Below are 23,687 nucleotides of genomic sequence, written 5' to 3' on the forward strand. Positions count from 1 at the left end.
TTTGGAGGGGGGCAGGGAAGAGTCTCCCAGAGCTACCCTGAAAGTTTGGAGGCTATAACTGGAACCTCCACCCCAGGCCCTGGGAAAGGTGGGCACTCCGGAATTCCCATTAAAGTCAGTGGCTCCATTGACTTTAATGGGTACCAAAGCTGAATTGCTCTGGATCGGACCCATGGAACACAAACCTACTCTCAACCTCTCCTCATAAAACATGGATTCCAACCCCTCAGCTATTCTAGTCACTGTTCTCTGACAAGTTTCAACTTGTCAATATCCTTCTTGAACAGTGAGACAAAGAATTGGACATAATATTCCAAAAGAGGTCTAACCAATGCAGAATACAGTGATATAATTTCCCTTGTTCTAGATTCTGTTCCCCCCAGCAATGCAGCCTAATATTGCATAAGTCTTTTTAGTAGCCATATCACATTTGGCTCATATTCAACTTATTATCCACCAGAACTGTGCTCTTCTGTTTCTCAAAGGTGTCCTTAGGCTCATGGAAGTACAATTTTGGATGTAATTATCTGGTTGGGATCCAAACCAGTAGTCTCCACAATGGAAGCCCAAACTTCAAGGAAGATGACAGGACAGTGGAGGAAAAAATGGACATGTGTATTGTGTGAATATCTGTTTGTGAATCATTTCTTGAACGAAAACTGATGAGGTAACTCACCTAGTCTGACCTGATTTCCTCTGCTGGTTACCTTGCCCTTCCATCAGATTCCCGAAGTTATTGCAATAGGCACCTTGAATATGTGGGATACCCAGCAGAACTGATACTGACACACTTAAGTAGAAGGAAGCTTATTTTGAATGACTTTGATATTTAAAAAAATACTCAAAGCAGAAACTCAGATGTTCTAGTATGGTGGTCATAGTTCATAAAACAGATATTAATAAGAAAACAAATTAGAAAATGTATGTGCGGAGGGTGTGTGTGTGTGCATGTGTCAAGGTATGAAGAGAACTAAAACTCCACATTCCATTTATTTTACCCAAGGCTGCATATTTATTTTGAGATTAATTTGGCGCATGCAGTGTGTATTTGCCAAGATTTTTTCCTATTTAAATCTTTAGTTCCAAAGCTAGGTTTTTAATCCTATTACTGTTAATTGAGTGAAGTCTGCAGTCTTTTTCAGTTAGGTGAAGTTCAAATTGTAATTGGTATCCCAACCCTGCCCCCTCCCCCCAACACAGGTCCCTTTACATTACTGTTCTAAACCGGATGTTATCTGTTGTTGGCCCAGTTCCAAGTAAAGTGATATAGGGATGGAGGATTCTTGCAGCAAATTTCATTTTGTTAATGAACCATCTCTGAAGCGAACTGGCCATTTCAAACAATGCTGTATTTTACTCTTGTCCTTTTTTTGCTACATGTTCTTCCTCAACATTTTTTGGAATGTTCTATATTGAACACTTCTCAGTGTAACTCATTGGTGCCAAGGCATCTCAAAGGTGCTGCTGTACCACTGAAGTACTGTTTGAGATCTAACCAAGTACTTGGGAATTGCAGATATATCTTCGTAATACTCTTGGTGTTCCAAGCAACACTTTGTTCTGGGGATGAGCTGGTGTTATTTGCTGTTTATGTTTTTGCCCAGAATGTCTGGGTGTTTCTTGAGAATTCTAGACATTGTTCCAAGGGCTCCAATGTCAATTGGCATGATGGTAACCTTCTTCTCACAGAGGTGACCTAACTCTATTTGTAGGTCTTGGTATTTTGTGCTCTGTCTTCTGGGATTGCAGTATCAATTATCTGAGCCCTATTTCATATTTGAGAAATGTGAAACCATATTTTTCATTTTTCTACTATTATTATATCAGGATGGTTATGCTCTAGATGTTTCTCTGTTTGCAACTGGAAGTTAAAGAATCTTTGTTTAATCATTCACCATTATCTTGTATGGTTTTGTACATCCATGAATTTCTGGCTGATGGTAAGCCATCCCTCCTGGAAAGATTCCATTGCAGCACAGCTGCAACTCTATCATGACATTCATGACATCCAGGCACTGACCATGTTTCATCATTGGCAAATTGCTCATAATCATCTGGGGATACTACGACTACTACTATGACAGTATATTGGAAGAGCAACCACTGACGAAGATAAAACAGAAAGCGGGTCACTTAACCTAGGATCCCGTTTTGGTTGACTCTTTATGTTTGATCATACGTTTGACCATTTAGACTTTATGTTATAACCTTTTCACCTATAAACATAGAGAAGACTACTATATCATTGTGCCTCATGATTTCCTTTTTTCTTCTGAGTCCACAGTTCTATACTTCAACTATATGCCTGGCAGAAGATCTCCGTCTTGCAGGCCTTGTGGAAAGCTGACAAATCCTGCAGGGCCTGGGGCTCTTCCAGGAACTTGTTCCAAAAGGTTGGGGCCTAGGATCGAAAAGTTCCTGGCCCTGGTTGAGGCCAGGTGTATGTCCCAGGGGCCCGGGACCACCAGTAAATTAATACCCGCAGGGCGAAGAGCCCTGCAGGGGGCATAAGCAGATAAGCAGTCCCACAGATAAGCCAGACCCAGGACGCATATAGCCTTAAAGGTTAAAATCAGAACCTTAAACTTGATCCAGAAATAGACTGGTAACCAGTGCAGATGGCTTAGCACCGGCTGAATATAGGCCCTCCAGGAGGTTCCACTAAGGACCCTTGAAGCCGAGTTCTATACCAGCTGCAATTTCCGGGTCAAAGCCAAGGGTAGGCCCTCATAGAGCCAGTTACAGTAGTCTAGTCTGGAAGTGACTGTCGCATGGATCACTGTCGCCAAGTGTCCAGAGGGCAGGTAGAGCGCTAGTAGTCACGCTTGGCACAGATGAAAAAACGACGTTCAGGCTACTTTCGTGTCCTGAGCCTCCATGGAGGCATCAAAGGTCACACCCAAGTTCCTGGCTTCTGGTGCCAGTGTTAATTGCACCCGATTCAGGCATGGGAGATGCGCTTCCAGATCCTTCCCCCTTCTACCCAGCCACAGGATCTCCGTCTTGGAGGGGTTGAGTTTCAGGCGACTCTGCCTGAGCCATCCAGCCACTGCTTCTAAACATCTGGCAAATGTATCTGGGGGGGAGTCCGGCCGTCCATCCATTAGGAAGTAGAGCTGGGTGTCATCTGCATATAATATACATTATTAATTCCATTAACATTCCAAAAACTACAATAGCCAATTGTCTGCCTAACAATTAATTTGGCTAACTCCCTCTCCTATTCTTCTGCCATAATTTCTTTCCCTGCCTATCAGATATGGTGGCATGGAAGAAAGGAGTTGGGGAGAACTGCAAAAACTGGAGGAAGGCCCTTTCAGTAAGCTGCCCTGGCCTCAACTATGGGGCTTGTGGAAGAGTACCATCTTGCAGGCCCTGCAGAACTGAAATAGCTCCATCAGGGTCCTAGTCTCAAGCAGCAACTCATTCCACTAGGTTGGAGCTGGAGCCAAAAAGGTCCTGGCTCTGGTTGAGGGCAGGCAAATGCCTTTGGGGCTAGGGACTACCAATACGTTTGTTCCAGATGACCAAAAGGCTCTCTCGGGGACATATTGGGAGAGGCGGTCTGTTAGACACCAAATCATCCATCCATCCATCCATCCATCCATCCATCCATCCACCCATCCATCCATCCATCCATCCGATTTATCCCTCACCTCTCCCTGGAGGTCCGAGGCGAGTTACAAGCATATAAAACCCCCCACTGAAACCATACAATAAAACATATAAAAATCAATTATATACAATTCCCCACATAATAAAAACAAGATAAGATGCAGCAAAAACACAGCTCATATCTACACTGCCCCTTAGTAACCCATTATAGAGTAGGGGGGAGAGCAGAGGGTGCCAGATGGACTACGCTACTGCCACTGTAAGGAGGGGCCAGATCGTCCATGCGGTGGATTTTATTCCTTTGCCAAATACTTGGTTTATGTGTTCTCAAATGGTTCTAGATACTTCTCATGCTTATGTGATCAGGACCTTGATATATTCGTTGTCTGAAGAGTAATAATTGGAAAGCAACTACTGAGGTATGAGGGTATTTTGGCAGCTATCTCCAGAGAATGCCTTGTGCCCAGCAGCAAAAATCCTAATTTCATCTGTAGTCTAACTTCAGAAAGGATAGGGTCCCATATGAGGGCAAGAGCTTCATATTTCTTACAGCAACTTACTGGTGCTATGATCTGGATTCTCTCTGTGGGGGAGGAGGAGGGATTGTAAATTGTAAAGTTTTAAATTACACTGTTGTAAATATATGTACAGGATGCTATTTTGTGTAAAATATGTTTATATAGGTTATCTACACATTTTGATACATAATAAAAAAAATTAGAGGTCAGTGGTTCTTTATATTCACAGCAGTACTTTATATATGCAGCAAAACAGTTGTTTTGTATCCAATGAAGTATAACAGTCTGTATCTAGAAAAAGTTTGTTGATCTTTTAAGGTGCTACTGAATATTAATTTTGTTTTTCTTTCTGTTTAGTCACTGAAGGCTATTGTGTTGTATTAATTTTCTCTCATTTTGTTTTGTTTTATATTTCTATTTTGAATATGTCTTATTGTCTCTGAGTTGCTTAAGTTGTCTTGAGTCTGGTCAAATGATGATACTTCTCAGTTTATAAGTATTTAAAGATTTGAATATTCCAGTATTTTGATTTAATCCTATTTCAGTAGGCTGTGTGACAGGTGAGCCTAAAAGGTATGACAGGTCAACCTAAAAGGCCAGATTAGTGAATAAAAGGTGAAGCTAGATGGGAAGAGTTTTCACCTAAAGAGGGAGCTTGAGTGGTTCTGATAGTATGATGTGAGATATCATTAGTTCAGCAAAAATGTCATTAATAACCTTGTATGATGTTCTGCATTCACATGGAGAGAAAAGGTATGTCCCAGGCTTATTTAGATTCTTCTGGCAGACAGTGAAATCTATAAACAAACCCTTTGTCTTTAATCCTGCTTGACAAATACCCTATGCTCCTGGGTGCTCTACAGATGCTTATGAAAGACTCCTGTAATTATTGAATTATTCTTTTGACCTGACTATTGGATTTTCCATAGTCACTGATGAAAATTTACAGAGTGTTCAAAATACCAAAGTTGGGCTTTAAAAATACTGTACAGCATAATTTCCTGTTCTATCTCAAAAGTTTCTGCATTGAATGTTATGCCATCTATTCAGTATAATTATAACTTGGGTTATGTGGTCCATTCTGTTGACTTGCAGGAGGACATTTTTGGGCTGGAATAAGATGCAACACACCAACGTTGGGTAGAAACAAGGCCACTGCTTTTATTGCCTTCCACAGGAGGGTTGGCACAGCATGGCAGAGGCAGACTGAACTAGGAGTCAGTGGATTGCATCAACACCCCACGGAGTCCAGAGGCACCCTGGGGATCTGCACCATTTCCCGCTGGGAGAGCAGATCCCATTGCCTACTGGAATCCACTGCTAAGGGAAGTGACCCATGTGGGGGAGCCAAAGGGGTGCAAACCTCAGTTGGCTGTCCCTCAGGCCACCTGGCAATGAGCCCCTGACTTCCCAGCACTGTCGGCCATGCATATTTATGTGCCATCCCATATGGAGGCCCTGAACTCCAGGGAGTCTGATCACACACTGGATTCCCTGCCAACAGGCTCTATCCCACGAAAACCCTCAAGCTGTGATGTAAGTCACCATGAAACATTCACCTCAGACACTATAAGAAGGCTGTTTCGGCATTAAAACAGGGTGGGTGGAAAGCTTCTCTCCGCAGCGTCCTGAGCAAAAAGTCCGGGACCTACGCATGTGGTGCCTTTATAGGTGCCAGAGGTCCCACCTTGCCTCTCAATGTTGCACTTGCTTCATGCATGCAGCGCATGCTGCAGACAGGCCCCTGTGTGATCATGTCCACCTCCAGCTGGCTCTCCATAGTATCAATGGGCGGCCAAGGTAAGTCTCAGATGTGTTTTGACATAGTTGCAGCTCCTTTGAGGGTATTTATATAATTTTTCTCTCCTGATGCAGGTCCCCAGCTTTCCCCCTCCCTCACTGTTCCATTAGGTCATCCAACCCAAAAGATTATGAGTTTGAAGAGCAAAGAAGTCTGTGGGGAGCTGGGGGAAGGCAGGGAATTTCCTTGAACAGCTAGTTAAAACCAAAGCCATTATGCATTAGGTTATTGCCCTGAGCCATATAATTTTTGCTTACCTGATTTATAGATGAATGATGCATAGCAACACCATACACATATGTAGGCTATTGATTATCTACACATATTTTCATACATTGTTGAGGCAGTGTGCTGATGGCTGCATAACGTATAGGTGTGGGCATACCATGTTACCCAGCTTTTAGGATAAAAACTTAGAAAACATACATCCATTTTATTTTTGCAAGTGACTGTTCAAATTGTAATTTCTGAGCCTTTGCTGATTTATGAAGTTTGAGTCCAGTGGCACCTCCAAATAAACAATGTATCTGAAGGAGTTTGCATCTACGCTTGCTAAGTTTCTCAGTTCTTGCTTACACCTAAAATTAAATTTTGTTAGTCTTGGACCGTTTATGCACTGGAGGTTTCATGCTGAGCTGCAAGCTAGAGTTTTAGTCATGGCAGGTTGCCTCACCTCTTCCTGCATCCACATGGGGGAGCATTTGGCCTAGTGTGCAACATCCACCCTTAATTTGTACTCCTGCACAGGAGCTAGGGCAGAGAAGTTCCCAGTGCATAAACGGTCTTGGTGGTGCCATTGGACATAAACGTCGTTCTCACATCTGTTTAACCTTTGTATTTGTCTGCCATGCACAGATCTTATCAGCAACCTTAATCCTATCATGTGCCATGGCAGTCTTGGTGTAGTCCCCCACCTTGGAGTTGTACTCCTGGCAACGAACCCACCCAACTGGCAATTTTCTTCTTTACCTGGCCGTCTGATGTAGAGAGTCTGGGTTTGTTATCATAATGTCTTATCACTTAGTCCTACTCAGAATGTAAACATACTGTGCAGTGGCTGTGGAGTTGTTTTGGTACCTGAGTGCTACATAGACAAGCTGTCTCTAGTTTTCACACTCTCTGGGATCAAAAGGGTCCACTGTGGGAATGGACTTTCCCATCCCTTTAGGGAGGTGAGGGTCTGTGTGTATATCTGTCCTAGCCCTTCCGAGTAATGGCGTTTTCAAAAATTATGTAGCCTATATTATAACTTCTTTTTTATACTCCCTGATTTTTCCTCAATAAAGACTGACATCAGTATTGTTCCAATGCATGAGACTCCTGCCGGTTGGTTCTGAGGGCATCTGTGGATTGCACTCTTTGGGTCGTGACAAATCCAGGCTCAGCTATAATCTCCCAGTTCTTTATGCATTTCGATTCTAATCAGCCCATCCTGGTAACAACCTTCTTCCTTCCTATATGTAGTGGCTGAGGAAATTCTGTTTCACTGTACCTGAAAATGTATGTTTGCACATGAAAGCTTTTACCTTGTATAAAACTTCATTGGTCTTAATGGTCCCACTCAGACTTTGTTCTTCTGGCTGGATAATGTGTTTGCTTCTTTTAGTTCCAGTCTTTTAATTTATTCTTCCCATGCTGCCATTCTTGTCTATTTTTTCTTTCTGAGACCAGCACCACTTGTAACTGGCTAAACTGAATGCATTCCTAGCTATGCAGCTTCAGACCAACATGTCTACCCAATTGAATCTTTCTGCAGTGCCTGAGTGTGTGGCCATATAGCCATGTATTGGAGGGACATTCCACTGTAACTTGGTTGCTTCTAAGAAAGATGCAAAAAGATGATCTGCCTTGTACTAGTTGTTATCCATGAGAGCTTTCCAAATTGAGCATTGTTAGGCTGTAGCTGGCTGCCAAAGATTATGGAAAGTGCCTTCCAATTGGTACAACTGCAGAGGAAAGAGAGCTGGATGCTAGCTACAGACCTTGGGATATTAGCCAATGTTAGCCAGTCAATTAATGCTATGACTGGTGGGTGGGTGAGTTTGTTGCAGCGAAGCCAACCAGGCATCTTGTGGCACCTTGACATTGTGATGGCCTTGCAAGTTCTTAAAGTGGTATCTCTTTCAGGCAGCAGAGAAGTCAGCTCGTGAACATAATTTAGGTATAGCTTTACACAGAGCCTGGAACGTTGTACAAAAAAATGCCAAGAATTGGATTAATTGGCATAATCCAAGGTGGCTGGGCACAGTTGGGGAAAGTGTCAGTGTAAGGAGAATCCCCACCAAGTAAGACTGTCTGTGCAATTAGCTATCTGAACTCTAACCCTTCCAGAATAATTAATGAATAACAGAGGGGATCAAGACAAAGACACAAAGTGATTTGGTGTGTGCTAGCGAGTAATACATCAAAGAATGCTGGTAATTGGCCCTGTGGCTTTCATTCTTTGCCCTATTTCTTTCAATTCATTGACTCAAAATAATGGGTTCAGGTTCATTATCAACAGGTTTTAGCAGTAAGAGTACAACACTTCAACAAAGCTCAGATTGTAGCTGTGCTGGTGGCTCAGTTAAAAAAAAAAGTTGTGGACTGGAGCACCCTCCCTTGAAAAGGAAAGAAGCAGTACGGGCATTTGCTTTGCACTTAATGAAACAGTGGGTATTCACAAACTTTTCCTGACTTTTTCTAAGGCTTGGCTTTCCCTACAGTTACAATGCTGGAATACAGTTGGTATGGGCAGGTATGTATAACTCCAATTAAAGCTGTCTTATTATAGCAGCGGATAGATGTATAGCATGTCTTCCAATATAATGAATGAGATGGAATGCTTGACACCCTGTGTCACAAGTACTTTGCCGGTATTTATTTGCCAATAATGGCAAGTGATTGTTGGAAGCCGCATTTTCCTTCCCCCAATCAGTATAAAGATGTTTTTGCTCTATAAATCTGATTGTTTGGGTCCCCCTCCCCCTAGTATTATTCTTCGGCTCAGTTAGAATTGGAAAAGCGTGATATGTTTGGAAGCTTTCTTTTTTGCCTTGGAAAGATACTGCTATGGCCACTGCATACCTCCATCGCTAATGATGTAGGCTAACTTTGGAGGAAGAAAATACAAGGCATTGTGGAGAACTAGGGCAGTGTTCCTGGTATTCTTTTTGGATGAACATACAATATGTATTGTTTAGATTTATAAAACTCTTGGGCACTTTAGAGTTTTGGCCAGTTACTCAGTTATTAGCTGTGGTTTTATTTTGACCAAGGCTGGGTCACATTTTCGGAGGGTGATTTTACAAAATGTTGACAGTCTTCACTGTCTGCAGTCTTTTAGGAATGCAATCATTAACAATTTATCATTGCTGATGCCATAAGCAGACATGTTCATGACTGTTGTATGGTGGCTATGTCAGGGAAAATCTGATTCATATAAGGATAGGCTCATGACATTTTCACATGTGATGTTAAGTATGCCATTTTTATCGAGTATGTATCATTTATGTATAGCTATTTACATAAGACAGAAAGCACAAGGGATATACTCTTAAATATACACACTGTTCAAAATAACCTTTTTACCAGAGGGAAGTATAAATAAACATGTCACATGTGAAAATAGCCACAGCTTTTATGTTGTTGGAATTTACCTATAATTAAGGTGGGATTAATACAACCATCTTCCAAGTAGCATATCTCTAGCATAAGGTAATTTCCTTTAATTTATGGTTCTTCCTCTGGCTGAAGAACCCCTTAAGTTGGAGGAAAGCATCAGAGCTAGAAGAAAAGGTGGGGTATAAATATTTTAAGGAAAAAAACTGAAAGTAAAGAAAATGCCAAGTGCAGCTGTAGGTATAGAAATTAAATTATTGTTGTTGTTAATAATGATAGCCGCCGCGAGTCCTTGGAGAAGTGATGGGGTATAAATACAATAATAAAATAAATAAATAAACACATAAAATAATATTGATAATAAAGATCTTGGGAGTCAACCATTTTAGTGAGCTTTGGTTTAAATTATTGACTTTTGAAAGGTTTTGTGTACAATCTCATATTGCTAAAATGATGCAAAGATTCTTAGTGGGTAAACTCAAGTTTAGTCTACAAGATTAAATATGGGTATTTGCATTTTTGCATATTTATAGTTCCTTTATCCTATACTGAGTCAGTGCTATGACTATGCCATACTTTGTAACTCTGCACCTACTCAGCTTAGTATGTCATGATATAGCAAGTAAGAGTTTGAGTTCCCAAGAACTCTTTCTCAGATTTAATTTTCAATCCAAAACCAAAAATCAAATAGGAAAGGGGAGAGGAGATATAAGCAGTACAAATGAAATGCTACAGTTTGTACCTTTCTTAAGGTAGTGCTACAGATATAATTAGATTAGATAATTCTGGATACAAAACAGATCTGAACAAACACTATAGGCCAGTTCAATTTATCTCGGGTTACATAACATTGGGGAAGTACAGGAATCCCCCAACTCCTGCCTCCCAAGCCTAAATTTCTGCTAGAGCATAAAGCTGGAGGAGTTAAGATGTGTATTTAGTTCCAGGATCCTTTGAATTCTCCTTCCAGGTAAGCATACATTGTGCATAACCCATCTTCTTAGATTCAGGAGAAAATCTCTCAGGGGCTCAATAACCACATGCACACCATGACATAGTGCTATTCTACTACAGGAAGTCTATATGTGCTTCCCATATGAATATTCTGCCTAACTGGTCCTTTACCTGAGCTGTTCACATAGGTTATTTATGCTTACAATAAAACCCAAGTATCTGTTGAATCCTGTGGAACGCCCTCTTGTGAGTACAGCTGTGTGTGCAAAGAGGATACCATGCCCATTATGTTTTAATAGGTTTTAGATGTATTGGATATTACAGTCATACTCACACATCTCCTGAAGGTATAGGAAATGTATTTTGCGGGTTTGGATGAAATGTCCTTGTTTGATGATGAAAATTATTCAGAAATCTGAGGATATCATGAAATTGTATGGGCTCCTATGTAGATGGCACTTCTTAATCTCAGTCTGAGATAAACATTTCTGCATCACCATGTATTTGGGTGGCTTGCCCTTTTAAATACGCAAAACCTTGATCCATATTCAGGACAGGATTTTTTTCCTTTGAGCTTTCCTGCTGTGATGAAAGAGACATTTCATCCTGTATTAATTTTGTCTGGTATCTGGAATATTATTATGCTATTACTTTTGGAGACAGCCTGCCAGTACATTTCTCAGAATTTCTGAAATCTACTAATACTTAAAATGTTCTTGCCATCTTTTAAAAATAATAGAACTTGTACAGGTTAAGGAAATTTCAAAATATTCTTTGTTTCACTTCCTATTTTGTATATTTGGACAGCTACTTAATGTTGTTCCTTTTGGAGAAAAGACAAACTGTTTTTGATAGCTTATTTCAGAAAAGCTACTGTAATGTAATGGTTAGAATGTTGGACTAGGATCTGGGAGATCCCCACTGTCATGGATGACCATGGGCCATCTCCACATAGTCAGGCTAAATTACCTCACAGGAAGGTAGGATGTAAACGAAATAAATAAAAAGAACTGGATTTTTTTTGTACCTTGTTTTTGCTACCCAAAGGAGTCTCAACGCAGTTTACAATCTCCAACCTTCCTCTCTCCACAACAGACATCTTGTGAGCCAAAAGCATCTAGCCTTCCCTAGCCTTCCCTAGCCTGACCCAGCTTAGTTTCTGAGAGCTGACAAGATTGAACAAGCTGGCCATTCAGGTCAGAGCATATTACTTATAGAATACAGAAATGCTTAGCAGCAACAATCACTTATCCAAAGCTCCTTCACCCTCTGAAGACTCCAAGAGTCAAGCAACAGGGAAGTTTTGTGGATGGCTTCATTATTACAATCAATGGTGGTTTTATTAATTCAAGGTGGTAGGTTTAGCTATCTACTTTATAGATTCATTTTGTGAAAGGTTCACCATGCTTTGCCATTTGGTTGGATATATTTTTGTCTCTGTTAGGGATTCATGTGGTGACCAGTTTACATGTGACATCTGCCCAATCCCCATGTGGGCAGAAAGAACATAATGCTTGAACATAATGCTTACACCATAATGTAAGAAGCCCATGAAAGTGTTTGGTTTGTTATGGATACATGGGTGGGAAGCTAATGCAGTGTTAATGTCTGCTTTCTAAGTAGTTCAGCATTTGCAAATGATATAAGATGTAGCTGCCCAGAGGTAGTTATCCTAGGCTCAAAATCTTGTAATCCAAAATAAATGCTTGTACCAGAATAAGGGAAGCAGTCTCTAATTGAGAAAGCTGTAATTAATTTATATGCACATGTTCTAATTGTAATTAAACCTACAGCCCTTGTTTTGCTACAGAAACTGATTGGTGAACATGCTGTTTCATTGCCAACTGAATGGAGATCATGACTCACAATTAAACTATTGTAATTCTATAGCTTTGCATTGCAGTGTAATGAACTAGGGTTAAGCAAGACATGAACATTGCTTTTTATGTTTTATAAAATTAAATTTGTTTTTAATGAGGCAACAATATTAGAGACCATCCCTTGCTGCTTAGTCAATCCAAACACCTGCTTAGTGTACAAAGGATAAAGCTGACATTTCAAAGTTGGGTGGTTCTTGCACCACACATGCAAAGTAATTTTCTCATCTGTTTTATCTCTATGTGGAAATATTTAACACATATTTTAATTACAGAAACTGTGAAACAGGAAAACCAACACTGCACAGCTTTCTTTCAGTGAGAATTTGTGTTTCTCAGTAAAAATAAAATGGGATTAAATCTGGATCTTTCCTGCTTTCTCCTCCTCTCTAGCAGCCCCTTGAGATCCCTAAAAAGTTGGTCCTGGGGACAGGGGAAAACTCATGGACACAAAGCAAAGAAGCATGGTGGGGGGCAGAAGTGCGGAGAAGGAATTGGATGAAACCTTTTCCACAGTGGAAGATCTGCTGGAAGAAGGTAGTAAAACGGAATTAACCTGATTCCATCTTCCCATTCCCTGGGGCAGTTTGCCAATGAACAACTTTGTTTGCATTCCAAATGAGAATCCCCTGATCCACAGCACTGAAATTACTGGGATCACAGAGGATCAACAGAGTAAGCAGAAATTGGGAGTGCTTATGGTATATATGCAAGTGCTTATGGTTCATATTATTATTTATTAAGGGCACCAGCGTGGTTAACAATTTAAAACATACATGATAAAATATGTTATAAAAGCATTAAAATAAAGCCTCTCCCAAACATACCTCATTAAAACAACTTTCAAAAGATTTTAAAACAGAGTTAAAATGCATCTAAAACAGTTTAAAACGTTTTTAAAACATTGGTTAGGAAGGAGGTATCATGGAGAGAATGCCTAATAAAACAAAACAAAACAAAATGGGTAATGGGTTTAAACTTCAAGTACAACGATATAGGCTAGATATCAGGGAAAAAAATTTCACAGTCAGAGTAGTTCAGCAGTGGAATAGGCTGCCTAAGGAGGTGGTGAGCTCCCCCTCACTGGCAGTCTTCAAGCAAAGGTTGGATACACACTTTTCTTGGATGCTTTAGGATGCTTTGGGCTGATCCTCCGTTGAGCAGGGGGTTGGACTAGATGGCCTGTATAGCCCCTTCCAACTCTATGATTCTATGATTCTATGATTCAAAAGTCTCCACGCACTAGTGGGAGATGGCATCTTCCTGGGGAGCGAGTTCCAGAGCTTTTGTGCTGTGACCAAGAAGGCCTGAGCTACTACTTGCCTAATCTTAGAAGGCTGGAACATCCTAAGCGGGACATCTGAAGATGATCCTTATGGACAGGTAGGTTTGTAAGGGTGCAGACAGTCCTTCATATGGTTCGTTCCAAATGTTATAGGGCTTCAAAGCACCAGCATCTTAAATTGTGCCAGCAATAAACTGGGCAGCACTATAGATGAACCAAGAGTAGAGTGACAGGGTCCCTACAATCCACTCCAACATCTTGGCTACAGCATTCTGCACTAGTTGAAGTTTCTGTACACTTTCAAGGACAGCCCTGTGTGGATCACATTGCAGTAATCCAGTCCAGATGTACCCAGGGTATGAAACCAGTATCCAAGAAAGCCTGCAGCTGGCATCATTTTATGCCAATAAAGGTTTTCTGAATCTGAATAATATCTTGACTTCTGTAAACTGGACATTCTTGCAATTCTCAGGTGCTTCTGCACCTGGGCCTAAATAAATTTTATTTTGATAATGAGTTAGCTCCTAATCTACATAATGAGATTATATAATTGTTACCATGCCATCTTCTTACTGGTCTTTGAGATTATTCTATTCTGGATCACTATACTCCCTTTCTTTGTGGACTTCCTTGAGAGGCCAGATTTGTTCTGATATGTGTGCCACAACATTTTCTTTAGTAAAGTCCAGCTACTGTTCCCGTATATATATGTGGCCATAACTATAATACATGTAGAAGCTATTTAATGCACACATCAATAAGTAATAGATAAATTTGTAGTGTTGTGTGAAAAGGAACAAAAGAAAAATAAAGAACTTCCTTTCAAATATTTTGAAAATATGAGATTAATATATGTTCATTTTGAGTCTTCCTAGATCACCAATTATTTCTGCAATTAATGTTACAGAATTTAATTTACAATATGAGATCATTTGTTTTGAACAATGGGGGGGGAAATACATGGGGCCAATTGGAACAGCCAAGACATGCTGTGCGCATTCTGAAATGCTGCTCCTAAAGCCTGAAATTTGTAGTTCCTGAGGAACCTCCAGACAGTGTGAATACTTGAAATGCTGTAAGACTACCACACTGGTCTGTAGTCCTGAGGTTGGTTATATGAGATAACAATATTTATTCCTCAGAGGGTTTGATTTGCTAAGGACATATTATTTGTTATAATGTCAAATTACTGCCTGAAGGACTGCCAGTCTTTAGCATCTGGGATGTGACTGACAACAAGAAAATAAACACACACAGGCCTGATTGGATTGTGCTCTTCATCATACAATGTGGCTGAATCTGAAATTTAGCTGCAAGGGGGACAAATATATAAAGCTTATTTCTGTGGATGTCAGTCAGCAAATACCTTGGGACAGATCTTAGGTTAACAAAGAATTGAAAATCAGCAAGATCCACTTATCTTCCATTCAGCCAAGAAGGCATTCCACTATATAAAGTCCTTCAAACATACTTTGACTTTCTAGTAACACTTGTGAGAAGCCATAGCCCCAATAATGTCTGCATTTCTCCAAGGCAAACCTTCCTTCTGTCACTGGGTTCCTTGATACCAGGAGAATGAAGTTTCTAGCTCACCTGCTCAGATCCTGCTGAACTGATTCAGAGGCTCCTTACATCTTTCATAGAGGATATTCCCTGAAACAATTTCCAACCAATTATAAACACCAACAGGAATCCTGGTTTATCTTCAGTACTAGAAGTTGATATATTCCGATTTCCTATCCAAACTGAATTAATCAAACTTATCTTTCTCTTTGATTTCCATGACACATATTCATGATGCATTCTGCAAAATGGCTCAAAGGGTTAAATTAAACATGAAATAGCATGTGAGAGCACTTTACAGAGCCAAAGAGCATCCTATTTAAATTATAATATAAGATTTTCTAATTCCAAATGGGGAAGTTCCTGTTTTACTGATGTTATTTTTAATGTTGGTTTCATTCAGTCATAATTATAAAATTTAATTCTTCTAAATTTAATTCCTAAATTAACAGAAGAAATGTCCTCTGTTTCAAAAAGGAACTAGAACAATTAATTTATTGTATGCATGAATGTTGTTTTTGATCTTCTGTTCATAGGCTTCAGTCTTGTCTTTCAGCTTTACTCTTGTAGACCATCTGTTATGCTAATTCTATTAATTCCATTCATTTTCAACTTTGTAAGAAAACAAACAAACAAAATACCCCTATATCACTGCAATTGAATTTGAAACGTCAGTGGAGTTAGATTCTAAAAAGTTTTCTCCAAATCTTTGCTATGTGACTACAGTAGCATATACAATTCCTAACTTTTTTTTTTTTGCCATCAAGTCACAGCTGACTTCTGGTGACTTTGTAGACTTTCAAGGCAAGAAACATTCAGATCGGGGTTGCTAGGCTGACGATTGTCTTTTAATAAAAATAGCAACTATGCGGTGGATTGGCAGTGGATTTATGGCGGTGGATTTATATGTCATTCTGTTGATGATAACGCTGACATGCTGGATATCTGAACAAATGTGCATATAATAAAGGCTACCTGTGAGGACTTTGAGTGCATTATCAAAAGTGAATTAGTGATTCAAACCTTTCTATGTTTGTTGCTATCTTGCTCACTCAGTGAGATCCTGTAAGTGTTTTATCCACTGTAGACACTGTAAGACCGCAGTTGGGCTATTTCTGAGTCCTTTTGATTACATCATTACCGACAAAGGAAAGAAACTGTATAAAACTACATTTGCAGTTTCATTAGGAAATTACCCTTTTGTGATATAGAGAAATCTCAGAATGTTGTGAGCCATTGATGAGAAACTTGCATCAGGAAGCAAAGGAGGGGGGGGGGGGAAATCAAGAAACACACCCATGTAATAAAGCTATGAATATAATTGAAGTAAAGAGGAGGTATCTAGTGTTTGGACAGTTTACTAATTCTATTAATGAAGCCTGGAGAGGAGAGAGGCTTCAGTGGATTGCAGTGCCATATTTTCCACCCTTCAAAGCCTCCAGTTACTCCAGGGGAACTGATCTCTGTAGTCTGGAGATGAGCTGTAATTCCAGGGGATTCCCAGGTCCCACCTGGAGGCTGGCATCCCTAAGGAAGAACCAGCTAATTTGCATTTCTGCTCCTGTAGATAAAAGGCAATCCTTAGACTTAGCATACTTGTTCATGATATCTTTCCCCTGCGGTTTCTATTGTTTCTGAATGCCCTGAAAACTGCTGTAATGATGTCTCCTACATCCAAGATTCTCTGTTGCCCATTATTTGCCTTACCAAGCCTCTCACATATATGTCCTTCATAATGTAGGGTTGCCAGATGTCCTCCTTTTAGAGGACCTGTCCTCTTTTTTGAGTGTCTGTCCTCTTTTGGTTTTTAAGAAAGCCTGATGTAAATAACATGTTGGAAAATTCCCAGTTAGTAGCAATTCTGATTGCTCTTCATACCACTTAAGCTGTTTTTCTTCTGATTTCGTTATCTGATACTGAATCCAACTGGAAATAATTTTGTCTCTTGGGCTCATGAGTATCCTGGCATTTTTGAGTTCTCCTTGTTATCTCTCATAATTACAATGTTCACAAAGTATGTGTAGTTCAGTGATGAAAGTTTTTACAGTTTCACCTTGCTCATGGCATTTCCTATTAAATTTTGCTCTTTCATATATAATATTTTGTCTACTTTAGATATAAAAAAACTTTCATTTTCTTGGTCTCACAAGTTTTTTTTTCTTCAGCTGGCCACATGGAATGTCACTTGCAAAAATCAAGGGCTGAACTGATATTTTTGTCATTTCAGCATTATACCAGACATTATCGGAAATCTTCTTATCCTGGTAAGCCAGCTGTTTGAATTTTGAAAACAAAATTCCTGTAGCTGAACAATGTGTGTTCAAATTGTATTAGGTTGTCTCTTTCATTGCTCACGTTCCTGTTTAGGAATATTTTACTTTTGTTTTTCTCACTTTGGGAGCCCCTTTCAGTATGACTGAGGCCTTGGCCCCACCCCCCAATTCCTGCTGAGTGCTGCTAGTTGCAGCTTGATGATATTAGGCTGACTTCTCCTGCTTTCCTACATTTAAATTACCTTTGTTTTCTCACCACTTTTTCAGTTTTTTTACCACTTTTTATGTATTCTGAGTTTATGTCAATTATTTAGTGAATTCTAGTGAGAAGAAATTTTAGATCTGAAGCATGGATTATCCTTCTCCCCCAAGGAATACCTATCTTTGTTTATCTCCTTTTTCTTCTGATAACCAGGAAGATCCACAGCTGTGGGTGTGCCACAGGATATTGTTTTTATACGATTACGACTGTATAACTAGGGCTTATCAGTGCTTTTGAACATGGGGATACAATGCCCTGAATACAAGCATGTTTCAAAGGATACATTTAGCTTCCAAACAACAGATGCTTTGAAGAGGAAAAGGCAAAATACATGGTTTAAAATATTCTGGCTGTATGACCTCTGTAAAACTATGAGTAAAAAAGAAACTTACCTGTTCAAACTTTTTGTTCAGAGTTTTGGCAACAAGGCTTTGACTGGAGCCAGGCCCACAAACAAAGCATGCATGTAAATCATGATCACATCGATGTTCATCAGGCATAGTGCTGAGTTGGTAGTCCTGTCACATGTAAGCTACACATATTGTTACTTTAATGTATTCTCTCACTACTTTGATAAAAGCCTTAAGATGTTGCGACTAGACCTTTGATATTTTCTTCTGATGTTACTGTTCCTTTTTTCTTCACATTCCTCCTCCCAAATTTCTGTTTTGCATAAACATGAGCAGAAGAGACAGTTCTAGTGAAGGGTAAAAATCATCATGTTTTATCAGTTAAAGGACAAATAATATGGATGGGACTTTTCACTAAGTCCACATAAGATCCATGACATGTTTCCTAAAACTGTTTACATCTGTTGTACAGAAAATGTCATTGACCCATTAGGCACAGAGGGGAAGGTCTGCCTCAGAGCTGGAACGACAGCAGCAGAAATCCCTGATAATGCACGCCGCCAACAGAGGCTGAGTGCAGGTTCAATGCAGGCCACTGAAAAACAAGTGTTAGGGAAACGTAGAAGAAAGTGAAGCTTGCCACCTGGCCAGGACACAACCAGACACAGCGCTGGAGAGAAAGCGTGCATAATCGGGGAGGGCTGCTGCTACCGTGGCTGCCATGCGCTCCATCCTGCAGTCTCCGGCCCCTCGACTGCTGCGGGCCGCTGTGCCTTCCCTTGCCTTCTGTGTCTGCTGGCTCCCCCCCCCTTCCTTTTCCAGCAGCCTGGACACACCGAGCGAACCCATCATATGTGTCGTCTGCACATGCGCGCACCCTCGGCAGCCCGGCTGTCGGGCGCTTCTGGCGCAGCGGCTTGCTTGATGGGCCGGGTCCGGGAAGCCCCGCACTGAGCTCCCATCCTGTTTGTTCCGCATTGCTGTCTCTTTGGCTGTTACCCCTGGCTGCTCCGGGCGTTGCTGCCATGCCGTTTGTACATGGCTTGCCGCGCAGCTTCCTCCTCCGTATCTTCCCTCAGACCCCCACCCGCCATAGTGGCGGCCGTGCATAATGAGTCATTGAGAAGTATCTAGCTGAACAACTGAGGGGGGGGGTCAAAATAGTTTTGGTACTGTGATGATGTGATGATAAATGTGATGATAAACTAGGTTCTTTCTTTCATATGTGGTGGAGATGTAAAAAAGTGTACGAGTTCTGGGCTAAAATACACACCATTATGCAAAAAATGTGGGGTCTTAGATTTCCTATGAAAGCTGAATCTATGTTACTAAGTATACCTCCGCAGTGCCTCCCAATTCACACACAAAGTTTATTCTTCTACGTGACGACGGCAGCAAGACTGGAACTGGCCAAGAAATGGAAAACGCAAGAACTACCTTCGATAGAAGACTGGTTGAACAAACTAGCTGACTTTGCCAGGATGGCCAAACTGACACTGATAGTCAATGGAAGAACAGAAGAGGTCTTTCAAGAACAATGGGGCCCTTATCTGAATTACTTAAGAAAATAATCTAAAAGGGGACCGAAATGGGGAATTAAGTGTATCAAATGAAGAGCATAACCTATTTTTTTCTGTATTAACAATGTAGATTATTCGTACTGTATCATCTTTAATTTTGGAAAATAAAATAAAAATTCTGCAAAAAAAATAGTTTTGGTACTTCTACAGGAGATAGACATTAATGCATGCAGTTGCCTTATATTGAGACATGCTATTGTTCTATTAAGGATAGAATTGTTAATTTTTTAAACCATTTCTGTGTTACTTTCCCATGTATAAAAGGGTGGTAAACATGAGAACCTTTTTATAGTAAAAAAAACATGTTAAATAATATTAGAAAAAGAAGAAGAAGAAGAAGAAGAAGAAGAAGAAGAAGAAGAGTTGGTTCTTATATGCCTCTTTTCTCTGCCAGAAGGAGTCTCCAAGCGGCTTACGGTCATCTTCCCCTTTCCTCTCCCCACAACAGACACCCTGTGGGGTGGGTGAGGCTGAGAGAGCCCTGATATTACTGCTCAGTCAGAACAGTTTTATCAGTACCATGGCAAGCCCAAGGTCACCCAGCTGGCTGCATGTGGGGGAGTGCAGAATCGAACCTGGCATGCTAGATTAGAAGTCCGCACTCCTAACCACTACACCAAACTGGTTCTTAAAAATTAAGTAAAACATATAATAATTAAAAATATAAATACAGAAATACATTATCTTCTCCAATTGGCAGCAGCTCCACAATAGTGGCCTCTCATAACACCATCTTCCTTGATTCTTCTAAAAGGAGATGGCTGAATCTAGGACTTTTTGCATGCAAATCAGATGTTCTACCCCTGAGTCAATGCTGCTGTCTTAAATAAAGGCACATGAAGTTGCCATATACTGAATCAGACCATCAGTCGGTCTTCTCTGGCAGCATTTCTCCAGGGTATCAGGTAGAGGAACAAAAGTGATAATGATTATACTTTGTTGGACAAAATGTAGAAGTTCATTGTTCACAAGTATTCATATAACTATTCTAGGAGTAGGGATGAGGATTATACTCGCCATGATTTGAATTCAAGAATACAGACAGGCTCAGAAGGAAGCACAAGTTGAAGGGGGGGGGGGAGAGAATTCATATGAAGAGCAAATGGGTGGAGGTCAGTTGTGTGCAGGCCAACTATTAAGAAAGCACTAGGCAACACCTTGGGGGAGGTTTCCTGTCACTGGACACTAAAGTGGGAGGGAATTAAAAATATATTATATCCTTGTCTAGAAAAGTTAAATGCTGCTTGATCAGAAACCTGCTCAATGGACTCAATATAATCTTAAAAACATAAATAACAAAACCAAACATTGGCATAAGTAAAGGTAAAGGTATCCCCTGTGCAAGCACCGAGTCATGTCTGATCCTTGGGGTGACGCCCTCTAGCGTTTTCTTGGCAGACTCAATACGGGGTGGTTTGCCAGTGCCTTCCCCAGTCATTACCGTTTACCCCCCAGCAAGCTGGGTACTCATTTTACCGACCTCGGAAGGATGGAAGGCTGAGTCAACCTTGAGCCGGCTGCTGGGATTGAACTCCCAGCCTCATGGGCAAAGCTGTCAGACAGCTGCCTTACCACTCTGCGCCACAAGAGGCTCATAAACATTGGCATACAATAGTACAAATAGTACAATAGTACAAAACACCCTTCAGCTGCCTAAAATGATTCTCATTAAACTGAGAAGTAAACAATAAGAACAGATTAAAATGTAGTACTTGAGTTAAAAGCCTAGGTAGTATGATACATTGTGGTCTATAGGGACCCCAAGGAGCTGAGGGCATTCCAGGGATGTGGTGCTACCACTAACAAGTCCTTCCTGTAGTCACTCACCTCTTCAGCCATGGACACAGAGGGCAGGCTTGAGTATGCATATGGAAAAAGTAAAAGGGAATGAGGAAGTACATACAAGTACAAGAATAGATTATATGAAAATATTAATCAGGTAAGGGGGATGGAAGCAGGCAGGGAAAGGTAGTAATGTTAAGTGTATGGTCACTCTAGTGGTAGGTTTCTGCTGTAAAATAATGTTGGAATACAGGATTTGCAATACCAGTGAAAAAATCAGTGCTTGTAAGCATGCTGTCAGGAACTATGTAGTTTGCTTCTGATTTTATGTATAATGACCACCTGTGAGAATAATGGATTTCAGATTATTCGAGAAGCTGACATGGATAAATACTGTTTCAGTAGATGTAGAGTGAGATTTGTCTATTTGTGGCCTATCTTTAACCGCCCCTGCGGTTATAAAATAAAGCCCTAAGGGCTATTGGGGAGGAGTTAGGGCGGGCTCTGTCCGTGATAAAAACTCAGAGGGGCGAAGGTCAAGCAGCCAATGGGGAGGTGCGCGAAGCGCCTTCCTATTGGCTCCTCACCAGGACAGACCAAAATTCCATTCACCCACCCAGTCTGGCTGCCAGTCTGCTCCTGACCACCGAAGGGAGAGGAGGTCAGTAGGGCTGCCAAGGGAGATGAGAACAGAGGCTGCAACAGCCCTTTTTGCCCCAAGGCTGTCCTAACTGTCATGTCCAACTGCAAATTCCCTCAGAACCCTGACAGAGCTGACAGGAGGTCCCCCCCCCCTCAGTCCTGTTGCAAAGGAGCCTCTGACTGGCCCTGACTGAGGGGAGGGAGGCATTTTCCTTCAAAGAGCAACGCAGGGGAGCCTGAGGGCCTTCCTTTTGAGGAGGGGACTTTCCCCTTCTGCCAAACAGTTGCCTGACAGGGAGGCCACAGAAAAGCCCCTTCTCACTTAAAATACTGCTCTGACCGGAGATTAGACACAGCCAAGCCATGTGTCTTTCTTCTGTGCAACTCTCTGAAGATTTGAGGCCACTCCACAGCATTATTCTGCAGAGGAAACTGGCTCTTTTGTCTCCTGTTTTATCTGCACAACAACCCTGTGCAGTAGGCCTCAAGTCTTTCAATTCAACAACAACCTGTGTGGGAGGCCTTAAATGTTTCTTCTCTACCACAACCCTGTCCAAAGTAGCCCTTTCTGCCTGGGGAGCTGATCTTTATACTCTGCAGGTGAGCTGTAATTCCATGACCTTTCCAGGCCACACCTGTAGGTTGGCTACCCCTGGGTTGGAAATATTCCTGGAGGTTTGGAGGTGGGACTTCAAAATCATACAATGCCTCAGAGTCCAGCCTTCAAAGGAGCCATTTTTGCCTGCAGTTGGTAGGGAGTGGTGCAGGGGTGTTTCTCCTGGGATATGGGCTATGACCAGCCCTTACCAGCAACTGTTTGTATTCTGGGGCGCAGACAGGCAGACCAGCATCAATCCTGTGAGTCTGGAAAGTGCAGGAAGATCTAAATAAATATTTATAGCCTGAAACTGTAAATAGAGAACAAGTAAATGTCTGGAGACACATGGTAACTGATGACTTATTGGCCTGGCAAATAAAAAACCTTACTAAGGTCAAGACTGCTGTGCACAGAGAGTCTTCCTCTTAGGGTTGCCAGCTTCCCTGTGAGGCTCGCTACCCCACCTCCCTCATGGGGAGTCTGTTATGGGGAGAGAAAGGGAAGACGATTGGAAAATGCTTTGAGACACCTGAGGCCTGCTGGGTCACTGCGGCCCATTCCCAGTTCTCTCAGATGTCTCACAACCCCACATACCTCACAGGTTGACTATTGTGGAGAGACGAATGGAAAAGGTGTTTGTAAACTGCTTTGAGACTCCTTTGGGTAGTAAGCAATAGGGTATACAAATCCGTTCTTCTAAGGAGCAACCATGAAAGAAGCATGTGGGCACATAACATTTTATCAACAGTGAAAAAATGGCAAAGAAGGAACAGGGTGGACACCTGTGTACTGTGACTACCCCATGGGTATTAGGGCAGAGGGGCATTTTGGTGAATGTGGCCTAATTCACACAAGAAGGGAAATGATGCAGAACTTGGAGGAATTGGTTGCCATGTTATCTTCCCCTAAGAAGAGTCTCCAGTCTGATTTTCCCTTCACATATCTGAGGACATGGCTCTGGAAAGCTCATCTGTAACCACTATGCCA

The 23,687-nt window shown here is 41.2% G+C and overlaps 1 long non-coding RNA gene across 1 annotated transcript in view; it reads right to left on the reverse strand.

Annotated features, from left to right (window-relative positions):
* Positions 1-202: 202 nt before the first annotated feature.
* The window catches only part of LOC143837932 (uncharacterized), a 53,341-nt gene continuing 29,856 nt past the window's right edge, over positions 203-23,687 (reverse strand). The window contains exons 2-3 of the long non-coding RNA XR_013231141.1: positions 10,823-11,070; positions 203-3,127 (exon numbers count right to left, since the gene is read on the reverse strand). This is a non-coding gene — a long non-coding RNA (uncharacterized LOC143837932). The remainder of the gene's footprint in view (positions 3,128-10,822; positions 11,071-23,687) is intronic.

Source organism: Paroedura picta, chromosome 5 (genome assembly GCF_049243985.1).
Source record: "Paroedura picta isolate Pp20150507F chromosome 5, Ppicta_v3.0, whole genome shotgun sequence".
Lineage (NCBI taxonomy): Eukaryota > Metazoa > Chordata > Lepidosauria > Squamata > Gekkonidae > Paroedura > Paroedura picta.